The sequence below is a fragment of the Lissotriton vulgaris genome, chromosome 1_1, assembly GCF_964263255.1.
Source record: "Lissotriton vulgaris chromosome 1_1, aLisVul1.2, whole genome shotgun sequence".
NCBI classification, from domain to species: Eukaryota; Metazoa; Chordata; class Amphibia; order Caudata; family Salamandridae; genus Lissotriton; species Lissotriton vulgaris.
Genome location: NC_141685.1, coordinates 64,423,769 through 64,450,629, shown reverse-complemented (window position 1 = coordinate 64,450,629; position 26,861 = coordinate 64,423,769). Strand labels below are relative to the sequence as shown.

General features: G+C 48.7%; 2 protein-coding genes across 2 annotated transcripts in view; both read left to right on the top strand.

Moving 5' to 3' along the window:
• The window catches only part of LOC147737284 (uncharacterized), a 1,685,245-nt gene that overhangs the window by 131,419 nt on the left and 1,526,965 nt on the right, over window positions 1-26,861 (top strand). The gene's annotated exons all lie outside the window — the stretch shown is intronic.
• The window catches only part of LOC147737299 (uncharacterized), a 143,545-nt gene continuing 136,378 nt past the window's right edge, over window positions 19,695-26,861 (top strand). The window contains exon 1 of the mRNA XM_086924986.1: window positions 19,695-19,872. The gene's annotated coding sequence lies outside the window, so the exon portion shown is untranslated. The remainder of the gene's footprint in view (window positions 19,873-26,861) is intronic.

The window sequence follows — 26,861 nt, the reverse complement described above, 5'->3', positions numbered from 1 at the left end:
TGAGAACACTGACAGTTAACGCTGCGCAGATGGGTCACGCTGTACAACCTCAATTGGCTGCTACGGGTTTCAACCCTCAAATGCTGAATGCAAACCCCATTCTGGATAGCACAGAAAAGAAGCCAGCTTGAAGTGTTTTGTCCCCATATTGGACCACAGGATAAACACAGAACATTAACAATTTGCTTGTCAATGAGGATGGCCCCCTCTAGTGAAGATTGTGCCACTTGGGACAGTTTTCACTGCAGTCTACACCAGAACTCATTGTACCCCTTCAGTAGCAGTTGTACCTGATATACTAAAACAGGTGCAGAATGAGTATGGGTAGGGCCTGCCCTGGACTAGGGGTGAAACTGATGGGCAATTTTGCTGCGGTATCGACCATTATGTTAAGTAAAATAAAAGGGGAAGCAGCAGCATTGGCAATACACCAATGCCTGAGGGCATTCACTCCTGCAAAGCAGGAGTGGGAATTACCTAGACTTATCGAGGAAACCTATGCTACGCTAGGCAGAGATAATTTGGGAGCCAGATCTGGGAAAACACAAGTTAAGAGTAATTCTGAAAAGGATAACTCTAAGCAAGCACCCAATTCTTCCAGGAAGAAATGGGACAATAAACAAAAAATAAACAAAATAGCACATAATCGCAGGGTGGGTACCCTCAGCAGGAATCCACTGACAAAAAATACAATCTGAGAAACCGTGATAACTTCAAAAAAACCTGACAGGCATCAGGATACTGATACACATTCCTCTTGTTCCTTTCAGGATTCATCCAATAAAGGTTCGGAGAGAGGTGAACTGTCAGAGCGCAGATCAGAAGAGCATGTGAAGCCATAAAGGGAAATGCATCACACTTCAGATTACATCCTGAAAGAGGACAAACAAAAGACTCAAAAACCTCAATTCAAAAAGAAGAAGGTAGCAGGAATTAAAATATGACATACCTAGACTACTGAGGACTATGCTTCTGAATGGGGAGTGGGAAGTGACGTTGCAGGGCAGCACGGAAGAAGTCGCAATAGCTCGCTGGAACCTGATGGATTTTCTGGTGATAGTAACACTGAATAAGCATATCACGGTGGAAACGCCTGATACAAGGGTAAGTGTCCCACACCATTTATACAAAATAATGCTCCAAATGGAGGGGACAATAACCAGGAAGATCAAGGCTCTCTTTTAGGAGAACATGATACATGGTTATGACTTTCTTTTGCCTGAAAAGAATTGGCCTCCCGAGTTGGTAATGGAATGCCCACTGGGAGGAAAGGTTATTTTACAAGCCTTCTCCAACCTCGTTCCAAAATCAGTTAAACAATCATACACGCAGGAGTGGGCATTAGCGCTGGCTCCTGCATTTTACCACTATCATGTTGGGTGGGAAGATGAGTCTCCTTATCACGAAATACCATTAAAATCAGTTCCTCAGCTGCAGAAACAATACTCAATACAACATGAAGCAAAAATGCAAGTTAGGGAAATCCTAGAACAACTTGAGTATCAGGGTGGATAGAAAATTGCACTTCACCCGTGAATAATCCCTTGTTTCCTGTATTGAAACCAGACAATTCATATTGTCTCGTCTTAGACTACAGACATTTGAACACTTCCACACGCATATTTGCATTACAAAATGCACATAGTGCCATGCTAAGAATAACACTGTGCAGAATAAATATAAAACAACCCTAGATATATCAAATAGATTTTTCTGCCAGAATATAGCGCTTGAAAGCAGATATTTTACAGCATTTTCAGTGCTAGGTTCACAGCATCAATTTTGTCATTTACCTCAATGGTATAAGAACAGCCCTGGGCTGTTTAAAACCAGGGTAATTGAGTTACTTTAAACTTTAGAGGAGGAAGCATTGTCCTATGTAGATGATATTTATCTGACAGGTTATGAGCTAATGGAACATTTGGCTACAGTGAACCACATAACCCTTGGGTTCGCCAAGCTGGGTTAGAAATGTAATTTTAAAAAAATCGAAAATTGCCCACCTCATTATCCTGTTTCTGGGCAATGAGTTGTCATGTGAAGCCAAAAGCCTGGCAGCACATTTTTCTGAAAAATGTGCACTGCTCCAAGGTCCATCGGTTCAGGATGGGGAATGGAGAAACAGGTGGGAGATTCAGAGATACAGGAGGAGAAAGACAAGGAGAGGAACAAGAGGGAAAGGAAGAAGAAAAAACAAGACCAGGGATGAGGACTCGTTCTTGGAAGAAATGAATGACTTGATTAATGAGATAGAAATTATCAATCTTTCATCATTTGAGCTGTTGGATAGTATGATTTCACTATTAAAAAAAGGTCTTGGATTCTGTCCGTCTTCGAGCATTGATTGGTATACAACTAAGATTGATGTTTATAAATTTTCCAGGTTACTTAAACTTTAAAAAACAGAAGAAAAGATTACTTGGACTGCTTCTGCACTTATACATAATTTCTGTGTTACTTGAACAATTGTAATGTTTAATTTATACTTTTGTAGAGCTCAGGGAGAATTTCTTTGTGAATATTGATGTACCCAGAATTTATTTTGGGTTTTGTGGGATAGAGTGGTAACCTATTCCTCTCCCTTAGGGGCACTCAGTAATTATATTTCATATTACTTTGCCTTCACATTTAAGTTGTGTGCCTGAACCTATACCTGGTTACCTGTTTTTCATGTGACTTTACTGTTTCTGGTCCTCTGGATTGCTTTGGTGACTGTCCTGCTCCTGGGCGGACACTATCTCCCAGAAAGCTCTGCAGTAATACTTGTGAACTTGGTACTGAAACCACATACATCATCGCACCGTGAACTAAAAGACCTGTCCCTGGTGATGATTACATCAGTTCCAGTTCCGGAAGGAATAGTTTGTGACAGGGTATCATATGTTGTATACGGTACGAATGACCTATTGAAAATTCCATATTTGTTTAAAATTTCCTTAAATGATATCATAATTTCTAGTACTTTATCTGATGATTGGGACATTGAAACTGTGCATAATTTGCTTGCAGATCTCGAGTAACCTTGGGTGTAGTGTGCATAGTGGTGCTAAGCGGAGTGCCACAGAGTTTGCAACAAGTTCCATGGAACTCCGAGTTGCTCTGTTACGCCGCCCGCCTCCACCTTCCTATTAAGATATACCTTAACACTAATTTAAAACAATTAAAAATCACTTACTTCTTAACTGTGGCATCCCCGGGCTGCCCTCCTCCTCTTCGCACCATTATAATACTGCTTAATAAAACTGCCCATGCTCGCACGCCCACGCATGCGCATTATTCCCAAGAAACGGAGGCGGGCGGTGAGCCAACTCCGCTCTGCTGCAGAGTGTGCAGAGTTTTACCTACTCAACATTCTCTGTGGAACGCGGACGAGGCAAAACTCAACACACTCCACAAGCAGAGCGGAGTTCTCTGCCCACGGTTATTCTAGAGCAATCAGCTCCATTTTCTAATGATGAATTGTATAATGGTACATCAAATTATGGAGTCCTGCTGTATTAAAACATTATTGCCACCATTTCTTACACAAAGCTAGTGTCCCATGCGCTGTTTATAATTACACTCAATGGGAACATTACCCAACACCTCCACAGGGTACTTCAAAAACATTTGAACAAAACCTTTGCTTATTTTTCTTGTTTTTAAAAAAAACATATTTTAATGAGTTTGTGAAAGTCAACACAGGGTTTCCATATGATGATAGACATATAAATCATATATAGAAAGAAAATTACAGTTCACTTCTTATGTATCTATTTATTTATTTTATTTTATTTTAGAGTTTTATATAGCGCTAGCCAGACCCGAAGGTATCGGAGCGCTTTACATCAGGATCACTCCTAAGATACATAAACATAATCGTATGTACAATGACTCAAGACACATCACATAATATCATCGTAGAGAGCACAGTGTCGCTCGTAGGGTATGTTAACACAATAGTATGTACAAAGACTTGTCGTCAACAAGAGCACAATGACTCGTGGCGAGATTAGACCAGGGAGGGGGGATATAGGAGAGTCATGAGGAGAGGGAGGCGGAGGTCTTAATGTCAAAGTGTCTGTGTGCTGCTGTGGGCAGGCTGCGGTGGTTAGGTTGTATCTATCCATTTGGGAGAGATCGATTGAGGAGGAAGTATTTGAGCTGCTTTTGAATTGCAAGAAGTAGGGGTTAGTCCTGATATGGACTGGTATGGAGTTCCAGATTTTGGGTACCTTTCCTGCAAAGGATCGAATGTGTTTTTTTGTTTGCGAGTTCTCGGAGTCATAAGGAGTAGGGTGTTGGTTCTTCTCAGGCTTCTTGTCTAAGCAGCTTTCTGGAGTTTGGCAGCCAGGAAGGCGGGTTTCCCTGTGTGAAGCGCTTTGAGCAGTTCTAAAATTGGTCCACATTTCAATGGGGATGCATTTTAGCTATATGAGTGCAGGGGAGATGTGTTTGTATTTCTTTACTCCTGTGACCGTTCTGGCTGCTGCGTTCAGAGTTGATCTTAGGGGACCTAGGTGAGATTTCGCTGATCCTGTGAGGGTTGCAATCCCTTAGTCTAGTCTGGACAGCACAAGTGCACAAGTAGCTTGTTTGAGGTCATTCAGAGGGCTGAAGGGATTTATTTTGTTGAGTACTTTAAGGTTGAGGAAGGCGTTCTTTGCAGTGTTCTTGATGTGTTTGCTCATGTCTAATTTAGGTTCCAGGGTGATTCCCAGCGGTTTTGCAGAGTTGGCTAAGGTGGGTTTGTAGTTGAGCGCATCAATCGCTTTTAGCCATTCTGTCATTTGAGGGTTCTTCTCATCGTTGGAGATTAGTAGGATTTCTGTCTTGTCTTGATTGAGTTTTAGGTGGTTGCGTGATAGCCAGTGTTGGACTTCTCTTAGAGTGCCGTTCAGTCTCTGAATGTCTTCAGTGGAGGAGGTTTCCAGATAGATCTGGGTATCATCTGCTTGGAGGTGGAAGGGAATGTTGAATTTTTTATGTTTAAATTTGTTTTATTGGTTTCAGGGAAAGAAAAAAGCACAGATAATACAATGCAATATTGCGGCCACAAAAAAAAGTGGCAAACATGCTGGACGATCCACTTAGTCAGATACAACAAATAACTCACACAGTTTGTAGGATCCCATAGTCGTTCTCTCATTGTATCACTCCAATGAGTTGCGGCATCGAGCAATAATCTTCCGTGAAGCTTAGCTAGCAAAAACAGGAAGAAAACCCCCCCCACCCAGCCCCCAAAACTTCCCCCCTCCCCAACCAGGGTGCCGAACCTTATGAGTATAGGATGTTTCAAGTACAACGCTTTATGGTGCGTTCTTCTTGGGCTCTATGGTATCATCGTTTGTGTCTGTCAGGCGCAATAGACGGAGGTATCTAAGGCACGTAATTTCATTGAACTGTTGAGAGAGAAGTGTAAGCAGTGGCTTCCATACCGTGTGGAATGTTGCTGTAGTTTGTGTAAGTGTAGCTTGGATACGTTCCATCCCTAGTGTGAACCAAAGTCTGTGCAGCCAGCCCGTGTGGGTGGGCCTTGTGTCAGTCCCCCAGAAGGAAAGTATGTGCTGGGAGGCAGACTGTATCGCAAAGGGCCATTTGAGAAGTGTGGCTCACTGGTTAGAGGAGGCAGACCTGGAAGCAGAGGTCAACCCGGGACCAGGGTTCAATTCCCGGCTCGGCGGGGTCTTGAGTCCTAAAAATGTCCATGGACTCGACAATTCTCGCTCCGGTGCCTACTCGATTCACGGGTTCACACTCTGCGACTCTGGGCAATAGCTTGCTTAATCTCCACAACGACCCCTCGCGGCGGGATGCCTGGCTTTCACCTTGCGGATACCCTGCCGGGGTTATCTCACAGGGTAATACCAGGACGGGTTCCCTAAGCAAGCGCTTAGAAACCGCTCGTTGATTTGCGCTATATAAATTCCTGTACATTTACACATCACATTTACATTTGGCGCCCCCTACTGGATTTTATAGGGAAAGTGAGTGCATTCGGGAGACCTAGAATGGTGTACGCCGGAAGCCGTGGGATTTCAGTGTCTATGGAACTATCTATACCATTGAGGTCTGCGGTCCAGTACGCCTTGACTTCAGTGCATTCCCATAAGAGATGTGTTAGCGTGCCTATTTCCCTGCATCCCCTCCAGCAGGACGCGCTCCGGGCTGGGTTGCCCCTGTGAAGCCTCGCAGGTGTGAGGTACCAGTACGTGGCCAATTTCACAGCTGATTTTCTGCCTGCTGCATTCCTCACTGTGTGATTGGCTCTGTAATAAATCGATAGGCACTCTTGGAGTGTTAACGTTCTCCCCAACTCCTGTTCCCAGCGTCTCTGCCCTGCAGTGTGGCGTGTCTAATGAAGAGGAGTAAGCATCTTGTATAGATCCGTGATAAGGCCTCGATCCGAGTCCCTTGTTACCAACCATTTCTCAAACGCGGTCATACGTCTACCAACAAGTCGGCTAATCGTGGGTTGCAGAAGCCAGTGCCGCAGCTAAAAGTATTGAAAGAGCTGTGGCGATGTGATGTCGTACCCTTGGGACAGCTCGGTGAATGGGAGAAAGCCCTCTAAGTCGACGAGATGCCCTGCAGATCTACAGCTGGAACATCGCCATTGCGGGAATGCTCGGAGATCCGTGCCCGGGGGGAACTCTGGATTGTCCAATAGAGGAGTGAGCGGCGAAGGGAAGGTTGTGAGCTTACACCTAGCAGCAACCGAGTCCCACTCCCTTAGTATGGTGCGCGTGATGGGCGAATTCTGGAGGTATCGTGGTCTGTGCGGGTGGCGGAGGAATGGAATCTTCCACAGAGATGTTTGAGCCATGGCTCTGTCTTGGAAGAGCCATCTCTTCACTGATTCAGGCCTATACCATTCCACTAAGTATCGTAGCTGCGTTGCCTGAAAATATTGTTGTAAATTGGGAATCCCCATCTCCCCTCGTCCATTCCCCGGTTTGCCAGTTGTTTGTGCATGCGCGGTCTCTTGCCCCCCCGGACAAAATGCTGGATCGCTGCTTTCAATTGTGAGATAGTCCCGGCCGGCGGGGTCACAGGAATAGTTTGAAAGAGGTGCAATATCTTGGGGAGTGCCGACCGAAAGGTTCTTGCCCCATGTTCGGGGCACATAAGGACCCCACCGTCAGCTGCATGTTACCTACCGTGATACTATGGGCCAGAAGTCTGCCTTTAATCTCCCCCACTTTGTCTCTGACTTCACCATGGATATGCCTGGCAACTAAAATCGCGACTCCCGCCTTTTTATCAGGCGTGGAGGAGAAGAATTGTTGAGGGAATGCCCGGGACTTCAGCCTGTGCCAATCTTTAGAAAGTAAATGTGTTTCTTGAAGTAGGCATATTGCCGCCCCTAAATTCTCTAGATATAATAGTACTGCTCACCTTTTAATGGGGTTATTGAGGCCCTTCAAATTCAGTGTTACGATTTTTAAGGTATCGTTAGTCATCGTGGCTTCGATGAGTGGTGTGTGCAAGGTTCGCCCCCTGCTGTCTCATTGCACCTTGCGCACAGGACCCCTGCCGGCACACTGGTTCCCACCCCCCTCCCCTCAACCCCGTAACTCACCCAATGCCTACCCCCCTCCCGTCTCACCCATCTACCCGCCCCCCCTTCCCCAACTTCCCCCTCCAAACCCGCCTTCCTTCAACCCCCACCCGAGCCCCAACACCCTCTGCCCACCTCCCCCCTCCCTAATCCCAACCTCCCCAAAGCCTTCCCCAGCACCCCAGTCCCCTCCACCCCCCTCTCTAACCCCAACAGAGAACTCCCAAAGTCGTTTCATAGTCCCAGGCCGGATAACACCCAGTTCTGGTCTGTGGTGACATTATGTGAAGGAGCAAGTGGCTGTGGCGACCCGTTTGCCCCCCCCCCCCGCCCGCCCCCCCATCTGACCCGCATGCGAAGAATGCGAAGAAAGACCCCATCTCTGTTAGGTCAATTCAATGCCACTGTGTCCTTAGACACCTCCTGGATAGCCGAGGCTTGTTCCTGTGCCACAGTGGCCAGGTCCGATTTTAAGTTGACCTTGGGCGAACGCCTGCGGCCCACTCGCTGCCACCCATCTCGCGAGGGCTGTGGTGATTTCTCTTGTGAAGATCGCGGAGAAGCTTCCTGTGACTGGGATTCCTCGTGGAGGTCAATGCCCAGGAGGGCGCACGTGTCGTGCAGGGATCTGAGTTGGTGCAGGGTCCCCTTCCATTTAAAGATCAGTCTAAAGGGGTGGCCCCACGAGTAGGGGATGCCTTTGTCACGCAGGAACATCGTGGCCGCCTTGAAGGCCTTCCTCTTGTGTAAGGTGATGGCCGAGAGGTCCCGATACAATGCAACCTGGTATCCCTGATATTGGAGAGGTTGTTTCTGACGCGCCTCTTGAAGGATCCTCTCTTTCAAGGGAAAGTCAGGCAGGAAGGCCAGGATGTCGGGCGGGGGGGCAGGTGCACGCCATGCCAGGCCTACCCTGTGTGCCAAGTCTATGCGAATTGCAAAGTCGTCAGTTTCCCCCAGAATCTCCCGGAACATTCCCTGCAAGAAGCTTGTGACACTGTCCTCTTCTGCTTTGGATGGAACGCCTCGGACCCTAATGTTGTTCCTCCTAGAGCGATTTTCGATTTCGAGGCTTCCGCGTGCGCCTGCAGGTCAACTTGCTGTTCTTTGAGGCGGATAACTTCTTGCTGAAGCTGCTCCACTTCTTCGCTTCTGGACTGTTCCTCCTCCTCCACCGCCGCCACTCGTTCCCCCAATCCATCTACATCTCAACGCAACTCGCGGTGCTCTCCGGCCATTTTCTGTTTTAGCGCCTGAAAATATCCGCGCAGGGAATTAAATAAAGTTTCAAGAAATTATTTAGTGATGGCATCTCCTCATCTCCCGGCCCAGCGGTCTCCTCCGCCACTGTCGAAGCTAGGGATGGGGGACCTTATTTGTGTGGGGAATCATGAGGAGGTTGGCAGTTGAGGATCGTAGGGTTTCTTGTGGGTGGTTTTATTATGGGAAGTGGTTGAAGGGGTGCTGTCGGAGGATGGTATCTGTTATTTTTTTGGCATACCCGGCATTCTCTGCAGTATTTTCTCTGCAGTATTTTCTCTGCAGTATTTTTTGACATGCTGGTATATGCCAGGTCAATAAAACTGTTCAGTGATCTGTTTTTCAGTTTAGCCTGCCCCAAAATGTCCCCCAATAAGTGGCTGTGGGCTAGAAACTACACTTTTTCCCTGAATAGACCGGGGATCAATAGCTGGGGGTTCTGAGTGGGACTCCCTTTTCCATGCAACAACCCCTTTTTCTTAAAGAAATATGGACCTACGTGGTGTGGGTCTTTGACCTCTAGGGCCTTGTTCCATGCTTCCTCTAACACCAGATCTTCCCTTTGTGCCGCATGGAAATTTCTATTGGTTTCCCAGGGGTTCTCATCTTGTAGAAAGGGCAAAACCAATGGATTCCTGCCTTTTTCTGCCCTCCTTTGTTTTCTACTCTTCCTAGTTTTTGATGGTGGCCACTCCTTGTCTGTGAAAAAGGTGCTGTGGCCCACCATTCTTCATCTTCGAGTTTAGTGCTGTGCAACAACTAAGATAACTTTGGGTAATCGTTTCCGAGTATAGCTTGTTCTGGTAACCGGGGTATACGTCAAACAGTTAAAGTGGTTCCTGGGTCATGGGTCACCATGAACACAACGTATAGCTACAGGTCCATCAATCGGGCCAAGGCGGGATCCCAGGGGCCTCATTTATGAAAAGTGACGCATCGCTGCGTGAAAACAGCGATGCGTCACTTTTCACTGCGCACTCCTTGCGACACCAATGATGCGTCATATTTAATGTATGACGCATCATGTCGCAAGGACTTACAGATATGTCAGTATTTCTGACGCATCTGTAAGCGCAAAAGTGACGCATTGCTGGAGTGTGTCACAAAAGTGACGCATCTCCAGCAATGCGTCCTTTCACATGGGGAAAGCCCCATGTGAAAGGGCTTGCGTCAGTCTTACGCCTGCTGTTAGGCAGGCGCACGATTTTGACGCAACAGCATCCTAAAAGTGACGCAGTGAAATCTCATAGATTTCACTGCGTCACTATTACGAGGCTTTTTGCGGGGGAACGCCCCCTCTGCATACATTATACCTGACGCAGGTATAATGTGGCGCAGGGGTTTAAAAAGTGACGCATCTACCTAGATGCGTCACTTTTTAAATATGGCGCAACAAGGTGCATGTTTTACGCCGCAGATGCGTCACAAAAAGTGACGCATCCGCAGCGCAAAACTGACGCAAGGCCCCAGGTCTTGAGTTCGGACTATGCTGTGTAGGCATCCCACATCAGCCAGAGCTGTCACTGGGTGTCCATTCACTGATACTGTAGAGCGATAGGGAGGTGATTTTTTTCTGAAGGGGAGCAATAGTAGTCGCGAGCCATACCTATTGCCATGGGGTCTTCCTTTTGGGGACAAAACCAGGCAATATGTCTCATCCCTCCACACTGGAAACATTGAGGACCCATAGTAGGAGGTCTGAAAATAGGGGTTCCAGGAATTATGGTTACGGGTTTGGGCTTCTTTGCTAGGGTTGGATGGAGATGATGATGTACTCCTGGGCCCCCTGTTTTCCCTGTTGACTCGTCTCACCCTTTTTGAATCTCTTGAGCTCTGTTGTAGGCACTAGCAATCTCTATGGCAGTTTCAAGGGTCAAATTAGCCTGTTGACGCGCCCACCTCTGAATGGGCGGATGAAGTGAGGACAAATATTGCTCCAAATATATTTTGGCCATGATCCCATCTTTGTCTGTAGTGACTGGTTTTAACCAGCGATCCGCCATATCTTTTACCCTACAAGGCTTGAGGTGTCTCTTGGAGTCCTTCCTTCATTTGCCGTAGTTTTAGCCGGTAGGTCTCGTCATCTACACCCAACCTCTCCATGATGCACCTCTTCATATCACCATAAGGAGCTATCCCTTGAACTGTAGCCGCCTGGTAGGCTGCTTGTGAGTCACCAGACAGGAGAGGTCTCAAGTACTGAACCGATTTATCAAGTGGCCAAGATGCTGCCGTGGCCATCCTTTCGAAATTATTGAAAAAATAGTCAGGGTCTTCCCCACTCATGTACCGTTGTACCGTGGGGCCTCTCACTCTCTGAGCAGGACAGTCACGATCTTTGGAAAGACTATGGCAGTTTCCTCCAGGCGGTCAGGTTGAAATTCAGACCTTGCTTCACAAAATGTCAATATTCCAGGATTTAAAACACCATGGTGAGAGTTTCTGGCTACGGCCTTCGTAGTGGGAGTTGGCTTTTTGGGGGGTGACCATGGGGCCTGGCACCCTGACTTTTCTCTCCTGTTCCCACATCACTTCCCCTCGTATTTCCCCTCATCCTCCTTCCCTGATAATCTGCAGGATCTTCTGGGCTACATCACCTCTGTCTGGACGGGTTATGTTATTTATTGTTTTTCCGGTTATCAATGTCTTCTCACAAGTTCTAGTTTACACAGTATCTTGGACTCTGCTGAATCGATAAACTTCCATCCCTATAATATGCTCATTGTATATGAAAAATCAATAGAGAATTGAGGTATTTAAAAAAGACACAGGGAGTGGTGCCACTTAACATTTGACTTTGACCATTCCAAAGGAAGAGACATTACTGAATTTATAGACATGATCAGAACACATGCAAAGTGATAAGATTGACAACCAAGTCTCACTAAAATAGGCATTCAATTTAACATTGTACTGAACTGTGTGCAGTACTCATGGTGAAATATGAGGAAGGTTTTGCCAACAAAATGTGGGACAGAGGGTCTGCTCTGTGATGAATAGTCATGTGTGAAGTTCTAGTTTATTCCCATAGTTTTGAAGAATGGGCCAGGTTTGAGTGAGACTTCAGACCGACCTCCAAATGTGTTAGTGTCATTCTTGATTAGTGAGGCTTGAGGGCTCTGATGTATGCACGTCCGAACTAATGTCGCTGTCGAGGCATTCAAAGCTGCTTGCATGACAATGCTACAAAGAGTTGATGCACTCACTAATCAATGGTGTACTGATGATGAGTGTACTGTGATATAGGGGCCTATGTGAAGGAGTAGAATATTTTCGAGTATTGAAATGCCCCTCCCTATTCTTCAGGCCAGTAACACCCACTCATTTTTATGATACAATGCAAACTGTGTGAGAACATTCTGGTTCATTCTTGGTTGCCCTATTTTAGGAATTAATTGTTTCAATATATTGCTTTATTTTTTGTCAGTGAATCCTTGTTGAGAGAGGATGGTGGTTACTATAAGCAAAACAACAAATCCTGGAAGAGGCCGCTATCTTAATATTTTAGGAGACAGTTGTGCTCTTAAACCAGAAACTCAAAACCTCATTAGGGTCTACGTTTCAGTCTTGTTCGAGGATATAAAACCATATTAAATATAAGGAATAAGCCACAGACATAGGAAAATTAGAAATAAGCTCCTTCAATTTTCGCTTTGACACATGACCTATGCCTCATTGTCACTGATCTGGTGTATAAAACTCCATGGTATTTACCTCTGTTTACTTTGCTATCTAGCACGTTGTGGATTTGAAAAACTGCAAATAAATTATTTAAAAGAATAAATAAGCTGCCCAGTTTAATTGCAAAACTGACCGAAATACTCATATATTCATTGAAATACCAATATATTCATTGAAATGCAGATATATTCTTTGAAATACAGATATGTTCTTTGAAATACAGATATGTTCCTTGAAATACAGATATATTCATTGAAATACAGATATATTCGGGAGGGAGGCAAGATGGCCACTAGTGCGTTGTAGAGTAAAGTCGCATTTACTCCCTCTCCCGACCGGGAGAATGAAGAAGGATTACTACCAGAGGCGGAGATGTGGCTGGTTCACAGGATAATACAGAAACTCCTGGAGAATACCAGTAATAAAGAATATCATCTTCGACAGCGAGTGGGTATTGCTTGGACAACTTTGAAGGAGTACTGGAGGAGTGTCTATATTGGCGTGAAGAAATTGTCTCAGCGTACGAGACATGAGAAGGAAAAGGAGAGCGAGAAGCTCCTGCCAACAGTTAATGGCGCGAACCAAGCACTGAGTGATAGTTCCCGGACCGGGACTTTACCGAAAATGCCACCACCAAACAAAAGATCAACGCCCGCTTTGAGTGCGGCTCAGAAAGCACAGCAGCGGAAAGCAGAGAAGGAAAAGAAAATAAGCTCTCAAACAACACAAGCGGCAGCAGCAAACAATGAAATACTGCAAGTAACGCAGAGCTCAAACAAAGACAGTGCCAGGAGCGTACGGAATACAGGCGGGACGGCAAACAAGGACGCCAGAGATGCAAACCTCAGACAGCCTACCTTGACAGAGACATTTAACATGAAGATGAATACTGTCAGACCCTCTGTGAGCCACTCTCCCGTGAGCGTTGCTGAGTCCGAAGCAGGGGCAGAGAACGCTGTCCTCGAGGACGCCGGCGTCGGGATTGCTAAGCAACCAGGAAGAACCGCTGGGAGTTGCACGCTTCTCGCGGGATTAGACGGAGCGGCAGAGAAGCTACAGAGCGGTACAATTACCACAGAGGTAGCGGTGATGGGGGAGACGGAGGAGATAGAGGAGAACTTGCGAGGTAATGGCACAAACCAGTTGATGACCGGGACAATACAGAATGGGAGTGTGAAGCAATCAGCAATCGGCATGCCCCATGTGGATTTAGTGGAGACCGCAGAGATGGAGGAAAAATCGCAAGACAGCTCAAAGCAGCCGGCGATTGGGAGGCTACTGGAAGTAGGTAGCGATGACATCACAGGGGCTGAAGGTATGAATAACGCCCAGATTATGGATGCATTGTTACTGGTAGAGGCAGAGTTAAAGAACGATGCAAGGCAGAAGCAGGGCGCAAAATGGGGGAGTCTGGCAAGCCTGGACTCGCAGAGAGAACGCGAAGGGGAGAAATTCTTTTCAGTTAATGAGGGGTCGGATTACTCTAGTGAGGAGGAGGAAGGTATAGAGACTACTGATATAAGCTTGGATGAAGAGGAAAACAGTGGCTCTTAGGATATAAACACTCAGAGAAGGAGGACATCTGCAGCAAAACGAGGCTCTCTAGCCAACATAAATAAAAAACTTGCATGGGATTATTCTGCAACATCAGGCATGTATCAGGAGGGCATTCATGCAAAAGGCACAATAGGAGGGGAGGAGAGTGGAGCTACACAGCATGCTACATTAGACCTGTTGGTCAATATGTTAAAATAGATGCAGGAGGAAGCTAGGGCGGAGAGCCATAGAGCAAGGCATGACACTAAAAAAATACAGGCCTCTATAAGAAAAATTAACAAAAAATACGATGAGGTCGAGGAAAGAGTAGTGCTGGTGGAGGAAAGAACAGGAAGGCTCGAGGATGAGGTAACGGACTGGCAGACGTTTAAGATGGAGCAGACAAAAGTCGTGGAGGATATGCAGTGGAAAATTGAGGACTTTGAAAATCGCCAGAGGCGTAACAACGTGAGACTTCTTGGACTGGAGGAAGGGATTGAGGGGCAGGATGCAAGAGGATATGTCATTAAGTTATTAAAAGGGGCATTTCCGGAAGCACAGTGGCAATGGGAGGTAGAGGTCCAAAGGGCACACAGGTTTCCACAAACAATAAAAAAGAAACAAGGTGGGAATCAGGATACTCTACCAAGAGCCATGCTAATCTTCTTTGGCAATTTCTTGGCAAGACAAGAAATCATGGAAAAAGCCAGACATGACTCTAAGAAAACATTTGAGGGAGCTACATTTTTTGCAAGACCTGACTTTTGTCATGTGACTGTGGAGAGGCGGTGGCGCCTTAGGCAATTAATTGCTCCTTTTCGTTTGCAAGGTGCAGAGGCATACTTAATGTTCCCGGCGAAATTGAAGGTTATCACTGGAGGGTACACCAGAATGTTTTTCTCAGAAGTAAAGGCGGGGGAATATCTAGAAGAGCTGACGGAACAGCGCAGAGGGGGGAAAAATAATACAGTATAAGAGTGATGTATGAGCTTTAAGATGTTCTGATAGTATCAGGAAAGTTACGGGGAGGAGAGGGAGGGCGACACTACAATGCAAGCAGTCACACATAGGTCATGCATGACCTATTTGCCTGTGAAAGGGGTTGAGGGGGAGGGATGACTCTGGGAGGGGAGAGCAGGGGGGAGGGGTGGGAGTAGGGGGTGGGAAGGCTTGGTGATGGTCGGGTGGAGAAAGCAGCACAAAATGACAAAACACATAAAGAAGAGGAAGCTTGGGTATACATGATGAGAGAAGAGAGTTTCAAGCTGGCAGGTAGTATGGAAAATCCTTGTAAATATACATGGCGTTAAGGGTGGCCTCTTTGAACATATGTGGACGGAATAACGGAGGGAAAAGGCAGAAGGCTGCAGCTATGCTAAGGATGTTAAGGCTATACGTGATATGTCTCCAAGAGACTCATATTATGGGGAAGGATACATTCATGCTGGAACAGATGGGGTATGATGTTCTTGCTCATACAAATCAGGATAGTAGGACAAGAGGAGTAGCTATCCTAGCTAAAAAAGGGGCTGCCAAAACTAAAAGAAAAAAGGAGGATCAGGAGGGGAGATGGGTAATAGTGGAAACATCCGCAGGGCATTTCACAATTGCTTCTGTTTATGGCTCTACCGATGATGAACCAGAAGTTTTTGAATATTTGGATTTGGAACTCACACTGTGGCTAGAGCCTGTAATATGTTTTGGGGATTTTAATATCAATGGGTTGCATGGGCTGGGAGTAACGGGCGGGGGAGGATATGCTGGGCGAAAGGAAAACTTGTAACGCGATAAATAATTTAGTGCAACATAATGCATTGATAGATGTGTGGGCCAATAAAAATCCGCCAGGGACAGGGAGTACTTATTACTCAGCGCCACACAGGATGGTTGCTAGGCTAGATTTTTTTCTTTTGTCAAGTTCTAAGATAAATGGAGCCCAGATAGAACGGCTGCCAAGGAGTATATCAGATCATAATCCGCTGGTGTTAAGCCTCCAGCTGGCTAGCAGAGATAGGGTAAAACAGTATACCTGGTCGTTTGAGAGAAGGCTCTTAAAAGAAGAAGGATATGTTAGTCGGATGCAGGAATGGATTGAACAGTTTTGGGAGATTAATAGGGGCTCTGCTCCAGCTAATATGGTCTGGGACGCGTTCAAGGCCGGAATTAGGGGGGAAACCTTGAGCTATACATTACAGAGGAATAAGAAGGAGAAAATCAGGATGGATAGATGGCTGAAGGAATTGGAGAGACTAGAAGAACGCTTAACCCAGACATTGTTAAATCAAGGAGCAATAGAGGGGCTACTGTTGGAAATAGAATTAAATAAAGCAGAAGCAGGGGAAAGTTTGGTACAGAAGGCGGCAGGGAACTTCTTGGCCAAAAAAGGAGAGTGCTACGAATACAATGAGAGAGTAGGACACCTACTGGCAATTCGAACTAGACAAAAATTAGCAGCAGAAGAAATCAAGGAGATTAGGATTAGCACAGGCAATATTGTAGATAAGGGAGAAGAGGTACAGGAGGCATTTAGGGAATTTTACGGGAATTTATATACACAGAGTATAAACAATACAGGAGTGGGGATTATGGAGTACTTGGCAGATATACCACACAACAGGTTAGATCAGGTGGAAAAAGAGAATTTAGATCTTCCTTTAACTCTACAGGAAATAAGAGAAGCAGTGACTAATCTCCCCGCTGGGAAAGCCACAGGGCCGGATCAAATACCGGCAGAGTTTTACAAAACATTCTGGGACACAGTGGGGGAGGACATGTTGGAGACTTTCAGACAGGCACAGATGAGTATGTTAGCCCCACAGTCTTGGGCAGGGGCGGATATGGTAGTCATATTGAAGAAAGATAAATCCCCATTAGAACCTGGGTCCTACAGACCAATTACCCTTTTAAATGCGGACGCAAAAATATTTTCTAAAGCATTGGCACAGAGACTAAGCAGGGCCATAGAGGGGTTAGTCAGTAAAACACAGCATGGATTTATCCCTGGAAAGGGGACCACCCAACATACTAGACAACTGATCACTATTTTGGATGCTGCGGAGGTTGCAGGGGACCCTGTCGCTGCCATATTTCTCGACGCTGAGAAGGCATTCGACAGGGTCTCCTGGGACTATTTGTGGAAGGTTATGGAGTGGTTTGGAATAGGCGAGGGTTACATCAGGGCAATTCAGGTCCTATACGAGCAGCCGACAGCGAGGGTGAGAATTAATAAGAGTTATACAAGGGCAATACAGATAAGACGTGGGACAAGGCAGGGTTGTCCAGCTTCACCCTTGCTGTTCGCTTTATATTTGGATCCTATGTTAAGAAGATTAGTCTGCAATAATAATATCCCCCCGGTTAGGATGCATGGAATGGAGTATAAATTATTTGCCTATGCAGACGATGTGGCACTCATAACTCCGGAACCAGGGAGGGCTATAAATGAGATAGAACAGGAGGCCATGAACTTCGGGGTACCTAATCAACAAAGGAAAGGAAAGACTCAGATAGTCCAGAACAGATATACAATACACCAAGATGCTAGAGTAGTCCCCGAGGCATTATATCTTGGGATTAGGGTGACAGCAGATTTAGATACTCTGGTGGGGGTGAACATGGAACCATTACTAGCTAAAGTCAAAAAGAATACTGAAAGGATTCACAATTTACACTTGACATTAATGGGACGCACAAATGTGATCAAGATGGTCACATTTCCGAAATTTCTTTATATTTTTAGAGCCATCCCTCTTTTTTTCGATCAGAGCTGGTTTAGTAGGCTGGAAGCAATTCTTAATAGACTAATCTGGACACAAGGGAAGACCAGAAGAGCTTATAGGTTCATGACACTGTCTAGGGAAAATGGGGGATGGGGGGCCCCAGATTTTAAACTCTATTATTGGGCCACGGCTATGCAATATTTTCAAGGGTTGATAGGTGGTAGGGGGGAAATACAAAGGGATGGCAGACCTGCCTTTACGAATGTATACAGAGCATTGATAGGGGGGGAAGCAGAGAACGGTTTTCTAAACACGATTGATTTTAGTTATTACAAACACACCAGGTTTAAGACCCTAAGAGCGGCTCACAACATCTGGAAGGCGGCAACGAAAAAGTTTGGAGTAGGGAGATACAGTAGATATACTCGATTGTTAAATAATCATTCACTCCCGGGAGACATCTTTAGAGATGCAACCATGAGGGTTTGGGACCTTAAGGGTATTAATAAGATCGGAGACTTACTGGATATGGAGGGGGAGATATTACAATTCCAGGAGTTACAAAATAAATTTGAAATACCTACTAATAGCTTCTTTAAGTATCTACAGGTGAGAAGCTATCTGACAAACAAAAAGGGAGGTCCTATAGGGTTTAAACACTGTAGAATATTGGATTATATAGAGCGGAGTAAGCACTGCACAATTCGTCAGCTATATATAGAACTTTGTGCTTTTAAAAGCGACGACAGGGATAAACATGCCAGCAAGTGGGTGGAGAAAGTGGGGTCTAGCTTGGAGGATTTTCAGATGTCTTTGGATCTAGGAAGATCTGTTCTGTGTTCAGCAACGTTGCAATCACAGCATTACAAAACATTGTATTCTCTCTATTACACCCCAGCTAGAATTGCACAGTGGGGAGGGACGACAGGAACATCCTGCCCACGTTGCGATGCAAGCAACGCTGACATAGTACACATGTTTGCGCAATGCCCACAATTACATACTCTGAAGGGAGCAATTGAGGAATTTCTGGAGGGCTCTTTGGGTATCAAGATCAAAATGTCTGATGAACTAATAATGCTGGGGTTGATGGCAGTCGCGGAGGAATCACATGCAGAATTTCCCTTTATGGCAGCTGCTGTCTTTCCAATTGGCATTGCGAGGGCATGGCTGGACCTTTCAAAACTGGGTAGCAAGATTACTGTCCATGTACAACTTGGAGAAAGCGATATATGACAGGAAGGGCAGAAGGGCGAAAATACGGGGAGGGAAGATATGGCAACCCATAGCTCGGTGGAAAGCTAGGCAGAATGGGGAAGGGGATTAGGATTCGTGGCGAAAGCTGCATGTATTATTGGAAAATGTAGCTTGTCTCTCTATATTTATGTATATAAATTCTCTTATTTGGCTTTACACAAAGGAAAACCATGTATGTACTGCTTGAAAGAATTTTGTATTTTGAGTTTTGTGTTCTGTTCATTTGTGCTGTAACATGTATCGGGAAAAAAATACAAAATAATAAAAAATAAAAAAAATAAATACAGATATATTCATTGAAATACAGACTGCCACTTCCAGTTGTCACCTTTCTGTAAATACTCTTTAGTCCTCTACATCAGTGTTTGGAAGATGCTCATCTGAAGTGAAGCTATAAATACTTTTTTACAGCAGCAGCAAAGTGTGAGGCTCTGTACTTGAACTGTCTGACCCTTAAAAACATTCCTGTCTGTGACATCTGAAATCCCAGGTCTTTACAGGTATAAATGCTTGTTTGCGTGAAATGTATTCACTCCTGGAGCCAGGAGGTGGCAGTTCTGTCAGCGGCCACCAGAGGGCGCTCCTCGCCTGCTGATGAAAAACCACTGAGCTGCACCTTTGATGGAAGGGAGAAGGGTTTCCTCTTCCGGGTTAGTGGTGGCAGAGACAGCACCAGCAGCGGTGCTGACATCACTTCCGGCCTCTCCTGGTGTATTCAGCCTGCTGCAGAGGAGGAAGGAGCCCTGTCTGGTGGGCAGTTACCTCCATCTTCAGACCCTCACAGACCCCCCTCAGACCCAAGAGCTGCACCTGCCCCTCCCTCCCCCCACACCCCCCAGCTCCAGGAGGAGGAGAGGGCCTGGACAGGTTTCTGCTCAGGTAGGAGAGCTGCTAACTCACTTGGCTGCAATTTTTAATCCATGGATCAGACCCCCCCCCACCCCCCTGGCATTCATGCTGAGCCTGAGTGGGGAGCAGAGGAGGTGTGGCCTGTCCAGGGGGGTGCAGAGGAGGTGGGGCCTGTCCAGGGGGGTGCAGAGGAGAAGAGGCCTGTCCAGGGGTGCAGAGGCGAAGAGGCCTGTCCAGGGGTGCAGAGGAGAGACCTGTCCAGGGGTGCAGAGGAGAGGCCTGTCCAGGTGGGTGCAGAGGAGGTGGGGCCTGTCCAGGGGTATAGAGGAGGTGAGGCCTGTCCATGGGTGCAGAAGAGGTGAGGCCTGTCCAGGGGGTGCAGAGGAGGTGCGGCCTGTCCAGGGGTGCAGAGGGGGCGAGGCCTGTCCAGGTGGGTGCAGAGGAGGTGGGGCCTGTCCAGTGGTGCAGAGGAGAAGAGGCCTGTCCAGGGGTGCAGAGGAGAAGAGGCCTGTCCAGGGGTGCAGAGGAGGCGAGGCCTGTCCAGAGGAGCATAGGAGGTGAGGCCTGTCCAGGGGAGCAGTGTCTCTCTTCGGGGTCTGTGCATAGCGCCCCGAGGCTCAGGGTGGAGTTAGAGGCGCTGTATGGGGTGGAATGAACTCTGGGTTCCTCTGTCCTTAATGAGAATCCTTCACCGAGAAGCCTGTCCAGGGGTGCAGAGGCAGTGAGGCCTGTCCAGGGGTGCAGAGGAGTTGAGGCCTGTCCAGGGGAGCAGCGTCTCTCTTTGGAACCCGTACATAGCGCCCGAGGCTCAGGGAGGAGTCAGAGGCGCTGTATGGGGTGCAATGAACTCTGGGCTCCTCTGTCCTTAATGAGAATCCTTCACCGAGAGGCCTGTCCAAGGGTGCTGGGGAGGTGAGGCCTGTCCAGGAGTGCAGAGGAGGAGAGACCTCTCCAGGGGCGCAGAGGAAGAGAGGTCTGTCCAGGGGTGCAGAGGAGGAGAGGCCTGTCCAGGGAAACAGAGGAGGAGAGGCCTGTCCAGGAGTACAGAGGAGGAGAGACCTCTCCAGGGATGCAGAGGAGGAGAGGTCTGTCCAGGGGGTGCAGAGGAAGAGAGGCCTGTCCAGGGTAGCAGAGGAGGAGAGGCCTGTCCAGGGGTGCAGAGGAGGAGAGACCGCTCCAGGGGCGCAGAGGAGGAGAGGTCTGTCCAGGGGCACAGAGGAGGTGAGGTCTGTCCATGGGCACAGAGGAGGTGAGGCCTGTCCAGGGAAGCAGAGGAGGAGAGGCCGGGAAGCAGAGGAGGAGAGGCCTGTCCAGGGGTGCAGAGGAGGAGAGGCCTGTCCAGGGGTGCAGAGGCCTGTCGAGGGAAGCAGAGGAGGAAAGGCCTGTCCAGGGGTGCAGTGGAGGTGAGGCCTGTCCAGGGAAGCAGAGGAGGAGAGGCCTGTCCAGGGGCACAGAGGAGGTGAGGCCTGTCCAGGGGTGCAGTGGAGGTGAGGCCTGTCCAGGGGTGCAGAGGAGGTGAGGCCTGTCCAGGGGTCAGAGGAGGTGAGACCTGTCCAGGGGTGCAAAGGAGGTGAGGCCTGTCCAGGGGTCAGAGGAGGTGAGACCTGTCCAGGGGTGCAGAGGAGGCGAGGCCTGTCCAGGGGGTGCAGAGGAGGTGAGGCCTGTCCAGGGGAGCAGTGTCTCTCTGCGGGACCTGTGCAACCTGGTGTGGTTCTCCTTTCATTTGGTCATTCATGAGATTATAGACTGGTAAAAAAAGCTGCTTTACATTCCTTCAAGACTTAGCCTGAAGGCTGCTCCCCATAGCTATCATCAATAAGGGTTGTTTGGACTGGTACAAGGTGCCCATTATAACTAGTGGGCAGCATATACCAGGCCAACTTCTCACATTGTCCAGAGGGCTGCAGAGGAGGTGGTGCCTGTCCATGTGGGGGCAGAGGAGATGAGGTCTGTCCTGAGGGGGTGCAGAGGAGGTGAGGCCTGTGCAGGGGGCAGAGGAGGTGATGCTTTTCTGGTGGGGGGTTGCAGAAGAGGCCTGTTCTGTGGTGTGGTGCCGAGCAGAGGAGGTGAGGCCTGTCAGGGAAGGGGGATGCTGCAGGCGAGGCCTGTCCAAGGTAGTGCAGAGGAGGTGAGGCCTGTCCAGAGCTGGGGGGTGCAGAATAGGTGAGTCCTGTCCAGGGGGGTGCAGAGGAAGTGAGGCCTGTCTAGTGGGGTGCAGAGGAGGTTAGGAATGTCCAAGGGGTGCAAAGGAGGTGAGGTCTGTCCAGGGGTGGAGAGGAGGTGGGGCCTGTCCAGGGAGCCGCATTGTAGGTGAGGCCTGTCCAGGGGGGTGCAGTGTGGGGGACGCCTGTCCAGGGGGGTGCAGTGGAGTGGAGGCCTGTCCATGGGTGCAGAGCAGGTGAGGCCTGTACAGGGGTACAGAGGAGGTGAGGCCTGTCCAGGGGTTCAGAGGAGGTAAGGCCTGTTCTGTCCAGGGGGGTGCAGCTGAGGTGAGACCTGTCCGGGTGGTACAGAGAAGGTGAGACCTGTGGAGAGGGGATGAGGGGCAAAGGAGGTGAGACCTGTGGAGAGGGGGGAGGGGCAGATGAGGTGAGACCTGTCCTGTCGGAGGGAGGTTACAAGAGGTGAAGCCTGTCCAGGGGGAGGCACAAAGAAGGTGAGGCCTGTCCAGCAGGTGCAGAGGAGGGGAGGACTGTCCATGGGATATAGAAGTGGTAAGGCCTGTTTGGAGGTAGGGGCAGAGGAGGCGAGACCTGTCGGGGGATGCAGAGGAAGCAAGGCCTGTCCAGGGGGCTCAGAGGAGGTGAGTGAGGCCTGTCCGGGGGGTGTAGAGGAAGTGAGGCCTGTCCAGGGATGCAGAGGGGGAGAGGCCTGTCCAGGAAGGTGTAGAGGAGGTGAGGCCTGTCAGGGAAGGGGGATGCTGCAGGCGAGGCCTGTCCAAGGTAGTGCAGAGGAGGTGAGGCCTGTCCAGAGCTGGGGGTGCAGAATAGGTGAGACCTGTCCAGGGGGGTGCAGAGGAAGTGAGGCCTGTCTAGTGGGGTGCAGAGGAGGTTAGGAATGTCCAAGGGGTGCAAAGGAGGTGAGGTCTGTCCAGGGGTGCAGAGGAGGTGGGGCCTGTCCAGGGAGCTGCATTGTAGGTGAGGCCTGTCCAGGGGGGTGCAGTGTGGGGGATGCCTGTCCAGGGGGGTGCAGTGGAGTGGAGGCTTGTCCATGGGTGCAGAGGAGGCGAGGCCTGTCCTGGTGTGCAGAGGAGGCGAGGTCTGTACAGGGGTACAGAGGAGGTGAGGCCTGTCCAGGGGTGCAGAGGAGCTAAGGCCTGTTCTGTCCAGGGGGCTGCAGCTGAGGTGAGACCTGTCCGGGTGGTACAGAGAAGGTGAGACCTGTGGAGAGGGGATGAGGGGCAAAGGAGGTGAGACCTGTGGAGAGGGGGGAGGAGGTGAGACCTGTCCTGTCGGAGGATGGTTAGAAGAGGTGAAGCCTGTCCAGGGGGAGGCACAAAGAAGGTGAGGCCTGTCCAGCAGGTGCAGAGGAGGGGAGGACTGTCCATGGTATGTAGAGGTGGTAAGGCCTGTTAGGAGGTAGGTGTAGAGGAGGCGAGACCTGTCGGGGGATGCAGAGGAAGCAAGGCCTGTCCAGGGGGCTCAGAGGAGGTGAGTGAGGCCTGTCCGGGGGGTGTAGAGGAGGTGAGGCCTGTCCAGGGATGCAGAGGGGGAGAGGCCTGTCCAGGAAGGTGTAGAGGAGGTGAGTTCAAAGGAGGTAGGGCCTCTCCAGGAGGGATGCAGTGGAGATGAGGCCTGTTCATCCAGGCGGGGTGGTCGAGAGCTGAGTTTAAGTTTGTTAATTGTTGTCCCAAGAGATTTGTGGAATGAGTGTAAGTTGCTTGTAAACTGGCCAATTGAAGAACTACAGAGTGAAGCGCCTCAAAATATTTTATTATATTACAAGAGATTAATGCAGAGTTACAGACAATATTGCAAAGGCAAAGACCGGGTAAAAGAGGGCGCATCTTTTAGCGTTGCATCCAGAGGTTAGTTCACATATCCAGCAAAATGTGAGGGGCTTCAGACTAACATTCCGGATGAGATTTTGTTTTACGCAAAGTTCTGTAATGAGAATTTTGTTACTAAGCAGAAAAATATCAAAAATCAAAGAAAAATAATGAGCGCTCAGACAAAAATGTTCCAAACGGGTGACGAAAGTGATTCTCAAGGATTGTATCCTCGTTTTGATTCTGGGTTTGTTGCTGGTGTGAGTTTGGGTAGTCACGGCGTTGGTGTGCAGAGTAATGATGTTCAGTATGTGCAAGGAGGAAATGTTGTTCCTCTGGGTCAGGCCGGACTGGGAACCCAAACCAGGCCTGACAATTTTGACGGACCAGCTCCCTGCCTCTTTTGTTGCTGGGGGGCGATATAGCAGCACCACAGCAAAACCAGCAAAAATACGTTTCCCAGCACTGAAGATTCGGCCCCCACTCTTCCAGCCTCCCGGGGAAACACCCGAAGCCGGTTCCGGTCAGTCAGGCCCTGCTCAGGGTGTTGGTTTTACTGACAGTGGCAATTTAAATACCTCAAACACTAATAGTGTGCAGAATAAGACACGCTCCCTGCGATGTTTGCAGGAACCTGGGAAACTGGAACATGAATCAGATGGCCAGAATGGGATGTCACAGTCAATGGTCCCAGCCCAACTGGCCTGTGTGCCGAGCATGCAGAATCAAAGGCAGATATATTGGAACATGCCTTCAGTCCCGATGGTCCCACAGCCCAGTGCAGAATAGAATGCCAAATTCTCAACAAATTCAGGATTTCAACAAAATCTTTCAGTGATTAATAAGGATTTTCCACAACTTCCTCCTACACTAGGAGTTTCTACTGGACTGAATCAGACACAATGACGGTGCCTGAGACGGAAGAAGGATTGTGTGCTTGGTGCAGTCCTAGAGGTCACCCAGAGGGCCCTTTTGTAGAAGAAGTAAATGGGAATCCGGCATCACTTTTAATCAATAAATATGCCTCCCTTTCCACAGTCAGACTTACGGGAGCGCCCAACCCACCCCTCTTGGGAAAGGAGTCCAGGTTGTAGGCATTTCTAATAAACAACTAATAAGCTGTCAGCAAATGTTCCCGTATGTTGGACCCGGCCTCGTGGCGTGGTTCCCCCCCCCCGCGACTCAGCTCCCCGTTAGCCCAGCTCCATACCTAGAAACCCCTAGCTGCCCTGCCCATGTCCGACCATGGCCCGCATTGGCCTGTCCCCGGCCACCCTTCCAGCCCGCACGTCCCAAACCCGCAAGGCCCCATAGGCCCATCGGTACAAAAGGGGGTGGTGATGGACGGAGCATCTGAATTAATCAAACACTCACACCCAGTCAAAAGATCTGGGTTTAATCCATCGCCGTTCTTTAGCCCACTCTGCCATCCCAGTTCAGACATAGCTATATGCAAATCAGTCTGACCCTGTGCCTCATGGAAACAGTCCAGCCCGAACTGCCAAGCCATGTCTTCCCTGGACCGTAAACAAGCTTCCGAGGACCGGTTTCTGGCATTCCAGCCGTCTTCAGCCCGGCTTGCTTGAATCCAGTGGCAAAGTGAGCAAGGGACTCGCGTCTGAGCATACCCTGCCACACTTATGGCGGCCAAAAGCAGTACAAAAGCGGGTGGTGATGGACGGAGCATCTGAATCAATCAAACACTCACACCCAGTCATTGTTCTCCATTCTGTCCATCAACTGTGTTTTTTACAATTTTCACCCTGAGTGGGCTGGGTATGCTCAGACGTGAGTCCCAGGCTCTCCACATCACTGGAGTCAAGCTATCCAGGCTGAAGAAGGCTGATAGCCAGAAACCGGTCCTTGGATGCTTGATTCCGGTCTAGGAAAGACATGGCTTGGTAGTTCGGGCTGGACTGTTCCCATGAGGCACAGGGTCAAGGCTGATTTGCATATAGCCAGTGTCTGACCTAGGGTGGTGTGGAGTGCAAAAAAACTATTGATTTAGGCCCAGATCTTTGTACTGGGGTGAATGTAAGACCTTGTTCTGCATTCTGTCCATCAACTGTGTTTTTTGCAATTTTCACCCTGAGTGGGCTGGGTATGCTCAGACGTGAGTCCCAGGCTCTCCACATCACTGGAGTCAAGCTATCCAGGCTGAAGAAGGCCGATAGCCAGAAACTAGTCCTTGGATGCTTGATTCCGGTCTAGGAAAGACATGGCTTGGTAGTTCGGGTTGGACTGTTCCCATGAGGCACAGGGTCAAGGGCGATTTGCATGTAGCCAGTGTATGACCTAGGGTGGTGTGGAGTGCAAAAAAAAAACGATGAATTTAGGCCCAGATCTTTGTACTGGGGTGAATGTAAGACATTGTTCTGCATTCTGTCCATCAACTGTGTTTTTTGCCATAGGCCCATCGGCAGCCATTTTCCCTTCCCGAGATCCCTGATGCCATGGGCCCAGCTTGACCCCCAGCCCCAGCGCAGCGTAGGCTCCAGACGCACCAGCCCCCGTTGGGAGGGTGAGGGCTACCCTAATGAGAGAAGGTGAGAATTTTCGATGGCACCTCCGGCCTCCCCTGAGAGACTGGTTTCGCTCACACCTCTGGTCTCCCCCTGAAGGCCAGTTTCAATGTCACCTCTGGCCTCCCCGAGTGCTGGCTCCAGACCTGCTGGGCGTCTGGGAATTCCTGGACGCATCCTCAAAGGGATAAAAGAACCAGCCACCGGACCTCACCCACGTACAGCCCCCACAGCCTCGGACCTCCGCCTGTGAGAGTCCGGACATCAAATGGTCATTGAACTATATCAAGGGGCACCCCAGAACTAGCGGGCAGTTGTATCTTGGACAAAGAAGCCCTGCTGATCTAATCGCGGCTGACTGAACCTCGTGAACTCTTGAGCCCTGCTGACGCTGACGCGGCTCGTTCTTGGAACTGAAACATCGGAGCCCTGCTGACCTCGTCGTGGCTCGAGCTGAACCTTGAAGACATCTACGGAACTCTCTGAGCCCTGCTGATGTGGTCGCGGCT